The sequence below is a fragment of the Leptosomus discolor genome, chromosome 7, assembly GCF_034619465.1.
Source record: "Leptosomus discolor isolate bLepDis1 chromosome 7, bLepDis1.hap2, whole genome shotgun sequence".
NCBI classification, from domain to species: Eukaryota; Metazoa; Chordata; class Aves; order Leptosomiformes; family Leptosomidae; genus Leptosomus; species Leptosomus discolor.
Window position 1 is genome coordinate 25,409,182 of NC_141397.1, and position 12,451 is coordinate 25,421,632.

Consider the following 12,451-nt stretch of genomic DNA (forward strand, 5'->3'; position numbering starts at 1 on the left):
GGCTTCTTGTGCCAGTTTTCAATGGAAGACAAAGAAAAAAAAATAAGAAAATAGAGCTCAGTTGCAGGTCAAGGTAGCAGTCTCTCTAACTTTAGACCTCATCACTTTGTTTTCCTCTCCATAGCTGTAGAAAGCTCTGATTTCTGGCTCATGTGCAGTTTGATGATTCCTTTTTGTTCTGCAGCTTTGCAATTCAGAAGGTCTTGTATCCCCTTCTCCTTGCAGTAATTAAACCAGCAGCCCAGGAAGAGGTTACATGGATGCCATTGCTGTTTTGTTTCTGGCTTAGGGTAGAGGAGTGAGAGGGAGGTTTTGGAAAGTTCTTCCAAATCTCAAGGCCAGCTGTGGCTCCCAGAGGAGACAGAGCTGCTTCTAGGCTGTATTAATTCATGCTGTAGAGACATAGCCCCGCTGATCTTGGTGCTGCCATAGATGTGAGGAGTTCCTCTGCACCAGTAAGCCCAATGCAGGCCACAGTGGGAAGAGTAGAGGAAGGCTCTGACATGGTTTCCCTGTACTTCTAATGTTTTCTCCTCCAGCTGATTCTATAATTCTTGCAGACCTCTTCCAAAAGTGTATCTTACCTCAGCACCATGTTTTGAATCCACAATGAAAACTGGGAAATATTTTATGGTTTGATTGAAGGATAGGAAATTCAGAACTAGAGTCCAAATGGCCCTGGTTTGTTTAAGGGCTGGTTTACAGAAGCTGAGCCATTCGCAATAGCTTTCATAGCAACACTCTTTTCAATTTCCAGACTACTCTGTAGCCAGTTGACCAATTCATGGGGAAAGAAATTAAATTAAAACACAAGCCTTACTTTTTTTCAGTATCTAAATGAGAAAGCCACAGCTTCCAAAATCTTGTGCTAAGTATTCCAGCAATCCATTTCCTGATTCACAATGACAAAACTCCGCCCTAATAAAGTACTGCCATGCAATTAGAGTCATCTCATGAAGATTAAACTGTTCTGCCCTCTGACAAACACTGCATTTATCTCATTAAGGATTCTTACCACTTTAGGATTAATAAAAGGCAAAAGCTTCACCTCTGTTGCAGAAGGAAAAATAATTTGAGAGGAACATACGCAGTCATGTTACCAGACAAAGGCTCACCTGCATCCAGAGGGATGTTGGTAGCACTGAGCTGCCAGCACCTGCACTGGATGCAAGGAATTATGTGACTGTGTCTTCCACCAGAGAATTTTAAACGTTTTGGCAGGACTGAAATGATAGCAACTGTAATCAAAAGAGGTTGTTTTTCCCTATTGGGAGTTTTAATTCAGAAACATATTTTGTGGCCATTTTATCTAGAGTACTCCCTGTCTCCTTTTCATAATATTTCTACTTCCTTTGTGGTGAAAGGCATTTAAAAAATCCCGTACAATACACTAACTAAAATGCTCTGGTAGCATAAAACGGTGAGCATAGACATAGCATACTAGGTACCTCCACTCAGCAAACTGCTAATACTCATACATTTCTTCCTTTGCCACTGTAACCCAAAGCAGGTCTGCACTCATGGTGATTTCACGACAGGTTTACACTGCACTTGGGTATGACCTTGAAGCAAAGGACTGGACTTCATCTCTGCTACCGACTCTACAGGTACTTGGAACAAGTCACTAAATTTTGTCTTCAGTTTATTTGCCTGTGAAAGGGAGTGAATAAACCCAAATATAGTTCAGAGTGGTGAAGAACTCTCAGTTTTGATTTGGTAACACTTAATGCAAAGCATAAGCTCCTTCATGCTAGATGCAGAAAGATACTGCCTCTGCTTATAACATGCTGTGGTGCAATATGTGATGTGCAGTAACCACTGGGAAGTTAGCAGGAAAATAAGATCGAAAGAATTGAAAATTTATGTAGTTTACAGAGGCTTCCCTGATCTAGAACTCGCTAATGGCAATGCACGTCTTTTCAGTGATTTGTAGGAGATCTAGATGAGAATTCATCTGTCCATGATAAGACTTTTAAATCACTTGAATTAAAAAGGTAGTCTTAAAAGTAACGTTAGTGTATCTATGTCTCATAATATTGGATTTTTATGAACTTCTTATCCTATTGTTCGAATACTCTCAAAAACCTGGTACAGAGTACATGCCTAAGACAGTGTATGGGATAGTACTAAGATTCTTTTTAATGCTGATTATCTAATTCTTTGAACCTACACATCGAACAATGGGCAGCAAGTGTTTGAATATTTGTCCTTTACTAAGAGAAAGAATTAAGAGTAAATAGATGGATAAAATGTCTTCATTTTGATATGATTTCAAGAAAGTACACATAGTTTTCTCTTTGTTCAATTTGATCCAGGGTCCTGGTGCTTTGTTTGTTGCTAAAACGTGAATTAGATCATAGAGACAACTCCTTGAAGTTTTCAGAATGCAAACGGGTAAAGCAAACAGGGAAATGCTGTCCTTAAACATCCTGGTAGACATGTAGCCTCTTTCTGGAGATGAGATGTGAAATGTTGCATGATATCTTGTGTGTGTGTGACCTGGGGGAGAATTATCATCCATCTTCAATGAAGAAATGGGAGGTGTTTTAACAGGCTTTTGTTACAATGATTGCAATAACAAAAAAAAAGTCCCCACTAAACTGGTGATTTGCTGGTGTCTTTAATCCTGATCTATTTCTTCTCATAAATCCAAGGAATTTCATAGAAAGAGGCTGGAATATCCCCTGCGGAAGACATTGATTAGAATAATGAATGACATGACAAATACTTGACACACAAAATGTTTATGTTTACTACAATTCATTCACTGTCTGCCAATTCAAATCACATCTTGTCTTTAGTTCATTTCATTTCCTGCTGGTACTCAATGTATACAAACTGTTAACACTTTGCAATGCCTTTTAGGCCTTTTGGTTACATGCTGAATTAATTGCTAGTTTATTTTTATGGCCACCATGCTGCTACCTTTAGATGAAGAAATAGGGTTACTTTTAAGTCAGAAGTAGGATCCTTCGAGGAAACTTGTCCAATATTTTTTTCATCATATGTGTAGCTAGAACACGCTGCAGGCTTTGATTTTGAAGCTAGTGACACTTATTCTCAAGTACCAATACAGTAGAAGAGTCATAGCTGATAATTAAATTGATCCTTGCATAATGCCTAGGGAGCACAAGACCAGCTTTCTGGAAACTTTCAAAGGCACATATTACCTTGGGTAGTTCTACACAGTCTGAGTTACTCTGAAATCTCTTTCCCTCAATTCCGTTTTAAGTGTAAGAGAGGTGGTTCTTTTACACCTCATCTTTTCTAGCTGTTTTGCATGTTCGGATCCTTCCCACAGGACACTGCTGCTCCCGCAACCTTCGGGAGAAAAATCTTATTGTAGCTGGTGGTGAAAGCATTAAGTCTTTCTCTGTGGTTATACTTGTCTATGAAGATGAATGTCCGTAAAAACCTGCCCTTCAATTGCTCCTGTGCTCCCCTTAACTTACGGGAGTAACATAAATAGTGAGCAAAGGATTTGGACAGCTTTGCTTCCAAATTGACTCCACAGAAGGAGAAATTTTTCAAAGTTCCTATTCATTTTTAGAAGTTCATAATTTTGTGCATTCTTACAGCAGCTTTAAGGAGACTTTCCAGCTGATAAGAAGCAGAGTTTTATCATTTTAGAGTTGCTTTGTATCTCTTCCTTTTTTTCTTAGCCACTTACACTAATCGCCGCAAATACTTATTTTGAAGAAAACTTATGCTTCTCTGTTTCACTGTGTCTTGTTCTTGAACCCTTAATGTTGCTGTAATTGCATTGTAGTGCCATTGGGGATAGCAACAAGCATTTAGAAAGAACAACTTCTATGTCTTGCTTGTGTATTTGGTAATTTTTCACTGTCCTGCTAACATTATCCTTATTCTATATCCAGAGAAGCATAAGTCTGGGTTAGCTGAAGTAGCACTGTACCAAAGCCTCAGTTTTTGAGAACTTGTCAATGCGCATATCTTAAAAAAACACACCTGTTGTCAAAAGAATAAAACCATATTTTCAGACTCATTCAGTTAGCTACCACGATGAGCTCTTCTGAAAATCTTGCCATTTTTTCTGGTAATAAAATGAATGCTAAAACTTTGAAGAAATTCATGCCCAGTAATGTCTGCTAAAACCTTTCAGATTTAGATGATCAGTTTAACAAAGTATGATAAATACTTAATCAAACATATGTGCTTTTCACTTCAATATTAAAGTGAAAACAGGAAATATCTAACTGAACAAAGATGCATAGCTGTCTTTGGTTCACAAACAGCAGCTCCAAGAGGTGTCAACAAATCAGTGTGGGAGTTAGCCAAAAGAATTAACAGGAAGTTGCTGCCAATGGTCACCTATTAGTATAATCTCAGACTTCTCTGTAGCTGTTTCTGTGACAGGTGTACTTATTTGTTTTTCTCTTTTACCATTTTTTCAGTATACAGGTTGCTGCTGAATAGCTGTGAAATACATGGAAAGACTAGATTTCAAATGCCTTAAATACTGCGTAAAAGAGGTTGTTGTAGTTGGTGGTATTTTAAGTGTAGGAAGAGATTTCATGATTAAAGGACATTATTTGTAATTCATGTGGCTAGGATCTCAAGGTACAGTTTAGGCTCACCTTGTATGTTATATAAATAGAAATATCTTTTCCCCAGAGTTTAGGATAGAAATGAAAGATAGATGAAGACAAGTTTGAAGATGCAAAGAAACGCTTGGATGATGATGAATGGATTCAGCACATCTATGGTCTAATATTCATGTTTAGTTGTGAATGCATAGGAGGCAGGAGAGGAACAGGCATTAACGGTGCTTTTTTGTAACCACTGGAGTGAGAATTTTAGGGAAGTCAGTGGAGGTGGATAAGAATGTTATTAACAGATTGCTTTTTCCAACCTTCAGATGTAGAATAGGGGAAAGCACACAGTAGGATTATTTTCATATTTACCAGCCAGCAATGTGGGCTGAGAGGTTACATCCATCCTTGCTTTGAAATCAGAGATGAAATGTTGGGCAGGTGTAAATTGGGAAGGAGCTGACTGAAAACAAGAGGAATAAGTTTTCCAGTTGTTACAAGACCAAACTGTAAAGCACAGAGTATCACAAGGACTGGGAAAGTTGGCTGCTAAAATAAATAGGCTAGAAAAAATGTCTGTCTATGGATATTCTCACTAGGAACAGCATTAAGACTGTTTCTCTGAGCAAGGGATGTGGCTATTTGAATTGCAGACAGCTGATCATGATTTGGGGGGATTTGTTCTGGCAGTAGGAGTTTCATTTCCTAATAGTCTGTTACTCTAGGTATGCTTAATTTAAGGTAGAATGAAGGTGTAATTTGTACCTTATAATATTTTTTTTTCCAATTTAGTTTATTACTTTCTAAAAACAGACTGTGTTGCTTACATACAAAATTTTCAGTTCAGCCTGGCGTGGAAACTAGGTAGCTGCTAGGTCACCTTGATAATAAGTTTCACATCTCAATAGACTCAGAACTTCGGCAAATTTTCATTAGCATGCAAAATGTCATTAATATTCCATATTTCCACAGGAAACATAATGACTTCCAGTATACAGATACACATTCGGAGCTCATTTGCTGTAATTTCTCCAGTGCATATAATGTGTTTACAAAGCAAGCAAAAAAATGCAGTTTTGAAGACTGGCACTTCTTGTGAGAAGTTAGAGTTTGAAAGACAATTAAAGTAGTTACGTGTGACCCTAGGGAACAAGAGTATCTCAGGACAGTGTGTGGGGAATGTGTCAGGTACATTACCTTTAAAAAATTACTATTTAGAGTGTTCTAGTTGACTGCTACGGCTTATTCTAGATTGATGGAATGAACCTGAAATATTTTTTGTTTTCTATTATTATACACTGTTGTTTAAGTAACCTCTCCCATCTGACTTGTATTTCAGTGTGACAGGCTTAAGTATTTGATGTATTAAATCTATAGACATGTTTAAATATTAAAACCACTATCCAGAGATGTTTTTTACCTTTTTCTTTAGTTTCTTGTCCATCCCCCCACACCCCTTTTCCTTTTTTTTTTTTTTTTTTTTTTTTTTAGGTTATTTGAGCCAGTTTCTCTGGCATGACCTAAATCTCCTCTGTCAACAAATAGGAAAGCGACAGAGGAATTGTTGACAGTTCTGTGATTCTCTACTTGGCTGGAGACTGACCTTGCCACAGAACAGGCCAACTTCAAGACTTCTCTAAAACTGTTTGTCCAAAATTTTCATTAAAAATGGGCAGTCTTCCCACCACACCCATCTATTCATGCTCAACGTATTCCAAGACCAGACATACAGTAAATCAATCCCAAAGGACCTATACAATCAAACCAGTAAACTTTGGGAGTACCAGAATGACTCTTCTTCTGATAATACATTGTTCAGTCACTGCTTTGTGAGTACTTTACATTGCTTTTTTATTTTCTTTTAATGTTTCTGGCCACATTACTTTTTATTCAGCTTAAACTCTAACGTACATTTTAAATGACTAGCCACAATTGCTGTGTTTGGGTCATGGCTTGGTTTAGTCATTAAGATAAATATTTCTTAATAATTTATTCAATAATATTAAAGTGTATCTTCTTGTAAGTGCTAGAGTCCACGCCCTTAACCCTTTTCCATTAAATACATCTGTTTGTGCTAGCTTTTTAAGTCACTTATTCATTGAGAGACCACAATTTGACGACAAGCATTGCATGCTGTTTTTTCCTGTACTGAGGCCATCAGAAGGGGCAATCCCATGGCTGGAGGTATAGTCTAGAAATCAGACACAAACTCCAGTTTCCAGAAACTTTCTTTGGGATTTTGGACAAGTCATTTCTCACCGCCACATTAAAAAAATAAATAAATAAGAGAGAGAGAGAGAAAGATTAGTGAGGGGTTTAATCGCCTGCTACTTTCATTTATCTGAAGTGTAACCTTGATACATGGGTATTTATAATGAGTGAGATTTCTGATGACTTGGTTGTCTAACTGGAGACCATTGAAAGGAGTTGGTTTTGTAAAAGCTGACTGATCAAGCTCATTGTGAAGTGTTGCAGATTAAGCATGTAAAATGACACATTTCTGAATTTTTTTCAGAGTATGTTGAGGTAGTTCTGCAAATGGTGGTAAAGAGTAGTTGCAAAGTATCGTCATTTACATCTATAGGCTGGCTTTGTACAGACTGTTTGCATTATATCCATGCTCATGTCTGGCTTATATTACCTTTAATAAAAGTACACGGGTCCTCAGGATGTAGAAATGGAAACCCATATATTACACTTAATATACATATTTTAGAGTCATTATGTTATATAATGAAATTGCATAGCATATAAGACCGCATGCAGGGAAATGATTTCTCAAGAGTATTGTTGCAAACCAGCGTGGGTTTAATGTGGGGTATAGAGGAGATATGATACCATACACTAGAAACTCTCTGTTCAGTGTTTTGCTTGTGTCCCCTAGCAATTCTAGCTTTTGTGTCCACTAAATGCCCTATCTTAATTAGATTGTACTTTTGGTAATTAGTTTTCCTAATGCAATATAGTCAGTCCTCTCTGAAATTTTCTTTTGATGCCTAGGGACACATTATGTCAAAACCTGCTGAGTGTAATAAGCTTATGTATGCAAAAGATGATTTATAGTCTAGCTCACTCCTCTATACGAATATAGTGAAGAAAAGCAGGACTAAAACAACAATCTTTTTTACATCACCAGCAGGAAACCAAACTTGTTCTTCTTCCGTTAAAGGTATAGATGCAATACTAGGAACCATAGACATCTACCCACAGCCACTGAGCATGGCAAGTGTTTTCCATTTCCATCTTTCATTTATTCTGGTGGATCATCAACATCTGTGCTCGCAAGTGGATGTATCAGCCATGTGCACTGATCACCAAATAACAGCTAGAGTAGAAAAGAGCAGCAACTTTTCTAGATTTTATTTACACCCAAAAATTGTAGCTTTGAATTAACCAAATTCATTTTTCAAATTTGTTTATTTTGCTGAATTGCTTAGAAAAGCAAAAGGGGATTAGGATATTTTGTTTGATGCCTCTTTCAGTGACATTTTCCAAACTGATAACACGTTATGTGTCTAAGTATATTTTGCTGTGAATAACATGTTGAAAACAATCAGCTTGCTTTGATGAAACTGGGGGTTTGGGGTTTTTTAAATTTCTTTGCACAATAAGGAACATTCTGTACACCATAAAAGGTTGGAAAAGTCTAATTACCCGAAACAGAACTAAAGTGCTAAGTCCATCCTTTGAATGTGTTAAATTGCTTTGTTAAATTATTTCAGTTGCAGCTTATTTTATTATACCCCTTGAGTATTTATCTAACTTGAAAGCACTATACAAATGTTAATAAGGTATTTTTATACATGATATCTAATGACGTTGAAATAAAAACCCAAAGGATTTCTATCTCTTAGAAAACTATAGGATATTTTGTCAGTTGGTGAAAGTGGAAAAATTGGAATGGCTGTGAGGTAAAAATTCTTAACAGTCATCCAATTTAGAATTCAGCAGTTCCAAATAAAATTCTCAAATCTTGATTTCTTTGAAATTACACAATACTTTGAGGTAGCTTATTGCAGTACATTTCCTCATGGACATGAATTTGGAAAAAAAAAAAAAAAAAAAAAAAAAGAAATGCAGATCCTTCTGGATCTCCATCCAGACAGAGCATTCATCCCGTGGGATGCATTTCTCATAATACTCCCATCCCTTGAGTATAGTGTATTGATAGATTTAGACGGATGGCTGCAGGTGGCATTACACAGGGACAGTCTGAGGGTATATTGCACTTGGGGCTGAAGCCAGACAGAGATACTCTGGTCCTCAGCTGATCTTTCTACTCCCCTGTGCTGATGCAGATTTTGGGGGCCACAATGTAAACCAGATTAAAAATAGGCTTCCAGTACAGTTGTTGTCATAGCCTGGATCAGCACAGTGATATAAATATAAAAATAAAAATAAACATAAAATATAATGGACACATTAAAAGAAGTTTTTAACGCTTGTGGAGCCTTTGCCAGGTCCAGAAAGTATGCTCAATTTTAAGTGTGGAGACAGTAGTACAACTCATAATACCCCTAAAATGGGAATGAACTAAAATGAACTCATTACAACATCGTTTATGGCAGGCAGAAAAGAACAAACCACAAATATGTCAGTCACAATGTTTTGTTTTGCTAATTTTTTTGTGTCACGTTAAGGAAAATGAGAACAAAGAAGAAAAGACCAGTCATGTTCTCACTTGTGGACATAATCTAATATTGTGCCTCAAAAACAAAAAGCAAAGCAGCACATTTCCTGAAACTGATAAAATGAGACCTCAGTATTTAAAACAGCCTACGAAGAGGGAAAATTAAAGCAATTTCTCATTTTATTTGCGTATCACATTTCTGCAGCTGTAGTTCAGCTATATCAAGGCAGAGGTTTGTGGTGAATGTGATACAGAAAAGGGAGGGTTAGTGGTTAGCCTGTGGTGTGGATATTTGACTAGTGATGGGCTCTGTCGTCTGACTGTGACCCGCAAGCCCAACTCCCTTCTCCATGGAAAGCACACCAAAGGCATGGAAGACAGAAGATGGTCTTCCTCTAACCTGAAGTTAAAATGCCACCAGGTTGAGCTCTCAGCTCTGAGAAGTGACTCCTGCAGTTTACCTGCAGATTTCTAGCCTCAGCTTGTCTCCTACACAAAACCAGGGCAAACACTTCCCTTGGCATCCCCTCTATGCTGGGTTTGGATGTGCATTGAGGATTTTTTAAGCAATGTTCATAACATGCAACGTAGTTGCTCAAGGCTGAAAACACTGTCCATGCGGGTATTTTAAATGGGAATTTTTATCATTGGAGATGTTTTTCCATGGATTTTTCATTCATTGACTCTCTTGTTTAGGGACATATTCCCTTACAGATTTCAAAGGCAAGGAAGCCTGGGATGGGACATTTAGTCTGTGAAGCTAACTTCAAGTAGCCAATACAGTTAATGAGCACAATTTTACTGTTTAAAGACTGTTACACAACATGCAAGAAACCCCTTGCTATACTTTTCACCTTTATTCTGTAGGAAAAATATGGGTTTGGCATAGTTCCATTGCACCGTGGTTCCAGCTGATCCTTTTTGCTTTTGTCCTGTAAAGACAATTTTGCACTGCAAAAATCTCCTCTCTTTCACCAAGATCAAATTTCATTTTAGAAGCTCCCTATGTGAGCACAAACATGGGTAGGTTTCCTTAGGCAACCCTTCAATCTCTTAAGTACAAATAAGTTCTCAAGTTTTGGACAGTGTTAAAAGAAGCAAAAATGAGCTTCATGCCAAAGACAAACTGCACAAAAAGATGGGGACTAGTTTCACTTAAAGCCCTGACTGGAAATATTGGTGGTTAACAGAACTAAGACTGATGGTTAGCAGGACTAATCAAATCTTTGGCATTTACACCACTTTAGGCTCAGGGGGAAGAAAGAGCCTTTCTCTTATTTCCTAGCACTTTCAGATTTGCTCAAAAACTTGGAAAAAATGCTGATCGGCCTAGCCTCTGAAGTTAATAGAGGCTCTGAGAGGAAGACTGATGTAGATCCATTCAGCCCTCTCTCTACCAACACTGTGATCACTTTAATTACAGACACAGTATGTTTTATAAATATTTGTTTACTGCTTCCTGCATGAAAGCACAGGGAAAATATGGAAACAAATTTATATAATTATAGTTTAATGATCTGCATTTTAATTGAGATTTTACCAAATAATTTTTTAGGAAGTCAGGAATGCTCCAATAAGGCTGGTGTTTGGTTAAGCACTTGGGGTTTGAATTCTTTTATTTTGTTATACTGACACCTATAAGGGCATGAAGACAGGGGCATTAAAATACTTTCAAATGTCAGGATTTTTTTCTCACTCATATTTGCAGTATTCTAGAAAACTATGTACTCTTTTCTTATGTCTGGCTTCTTCTGATCAAAGTTTTGAAGAAGCACTTTGATTAAAGTTGATAGTGAGGCCTTATACATAATTGCAAAACACTTAGCTGTGTTGCTGTTACTCTCTGAGATGACCTCTCCCTAATTGTTTTTCTCTGAAGACAGAACCACATTTTCATGCTCTTGCATTTGCCTAATCCTCCAGTTTCTGCCCTATTTTGCCAACTAATGCTTATTTGACAGATATTGTAGCTTACGGAATAGAGATTTAAGACTGAGGTAGTAGAGGAAGTTGCCAGAACTGCTCCTAAGATAACTTTTTGCATAATTTATGAGAGTGTGACAATTGCCATGCTGGCTAAGCGAGCAGGAATTGAACCAAGATCTCTAATGGCCTGTGATACTACTATTTCATCCTTATTTGGAGCTGTAACAGACTCTTCTCCCCTGTCACTTTGGTTCAGAGGACAAACATACACTCAGTAATACTAAAATTAATGCGCTCCCCATTAAATGGTGTTGGAGACTAATTTTCCAGAGGGTTTTGCTGCATTTTCTAGGACAGCAGTGCGTTGACGAGTACAAAGCCTGGCTACCAATCTCCTTCCCTTTGCTCATTCCTGGTAACTTTAATACCACCAGCAAATCTTAACCAAACTTGCAAGGAGCATGTAGCTTCTTTTTGTGACAACAAGCTGGGTGGGAGGGGGAGACTCAAGCTTGTGCCACTCTGGGAGAGGTGATGAACTTCTCTGTGTTAGCCAAATCTATGCAGGTTCTCACACTTCAGATGCAGATCTGCTGAAGATTGGGTCTTGTTAGGTGAGGTATTGACAAAGCTATTACTGGTTCATGTTTTACTGCCTTTACTATAGCTTTTTTTGCATGTGTGTCCATATTTCAGATCAAACACTGGGAAAAATTCCAAATGGATGCAGCTTACTGTTTTCGAAGTGGTCCTCTGTAGTAATTCTTGTTTCCCTGCCATGTTCACGGGACCAGGGTTATCAACTTAAATGTATTTCTTTTCTTTGTCATTTTCCTTTGCTGCCAACTGCAAAGACCCACTTAACAATTCCTGAAAAAACATGTTTTGTGATTTCTCAGTTGCTACAGATGCTGAGGTTTTTTTAAGTGTAGTAACAGTAAATCAGAACATTCTTAGCAAGTGCACCAAATAAAAATGCAACTCTTCCCACAAACAAGGATAAAACCATTTGAATATATCCCTCTAGATATGGTTGTTTTCCAGATGTGCAGAGGGATTGCTACTCTTTTGGACTTAAAAGATCACAACCATGCATGAGATCCCCTGGGAATGGACTGAAAATTGTGTTTTAATTTGGTTCTTGTAGAGAAAAGTTGTAATGTTGTAACTTTTTATGTGCGACTTTTAGTTTCCTCAGAAACCTTTTCCTCTTCCATATCTCACCTCCACTGTCAAGCCTTGCCTTTCCTCTTGTGAGCTCTCATCCATTTAAAACAGTAATATTAGTCTAGAGAGCCATAAACAGGAAATTAGAGTATTATCAGTTATGGGCATTGGGGCT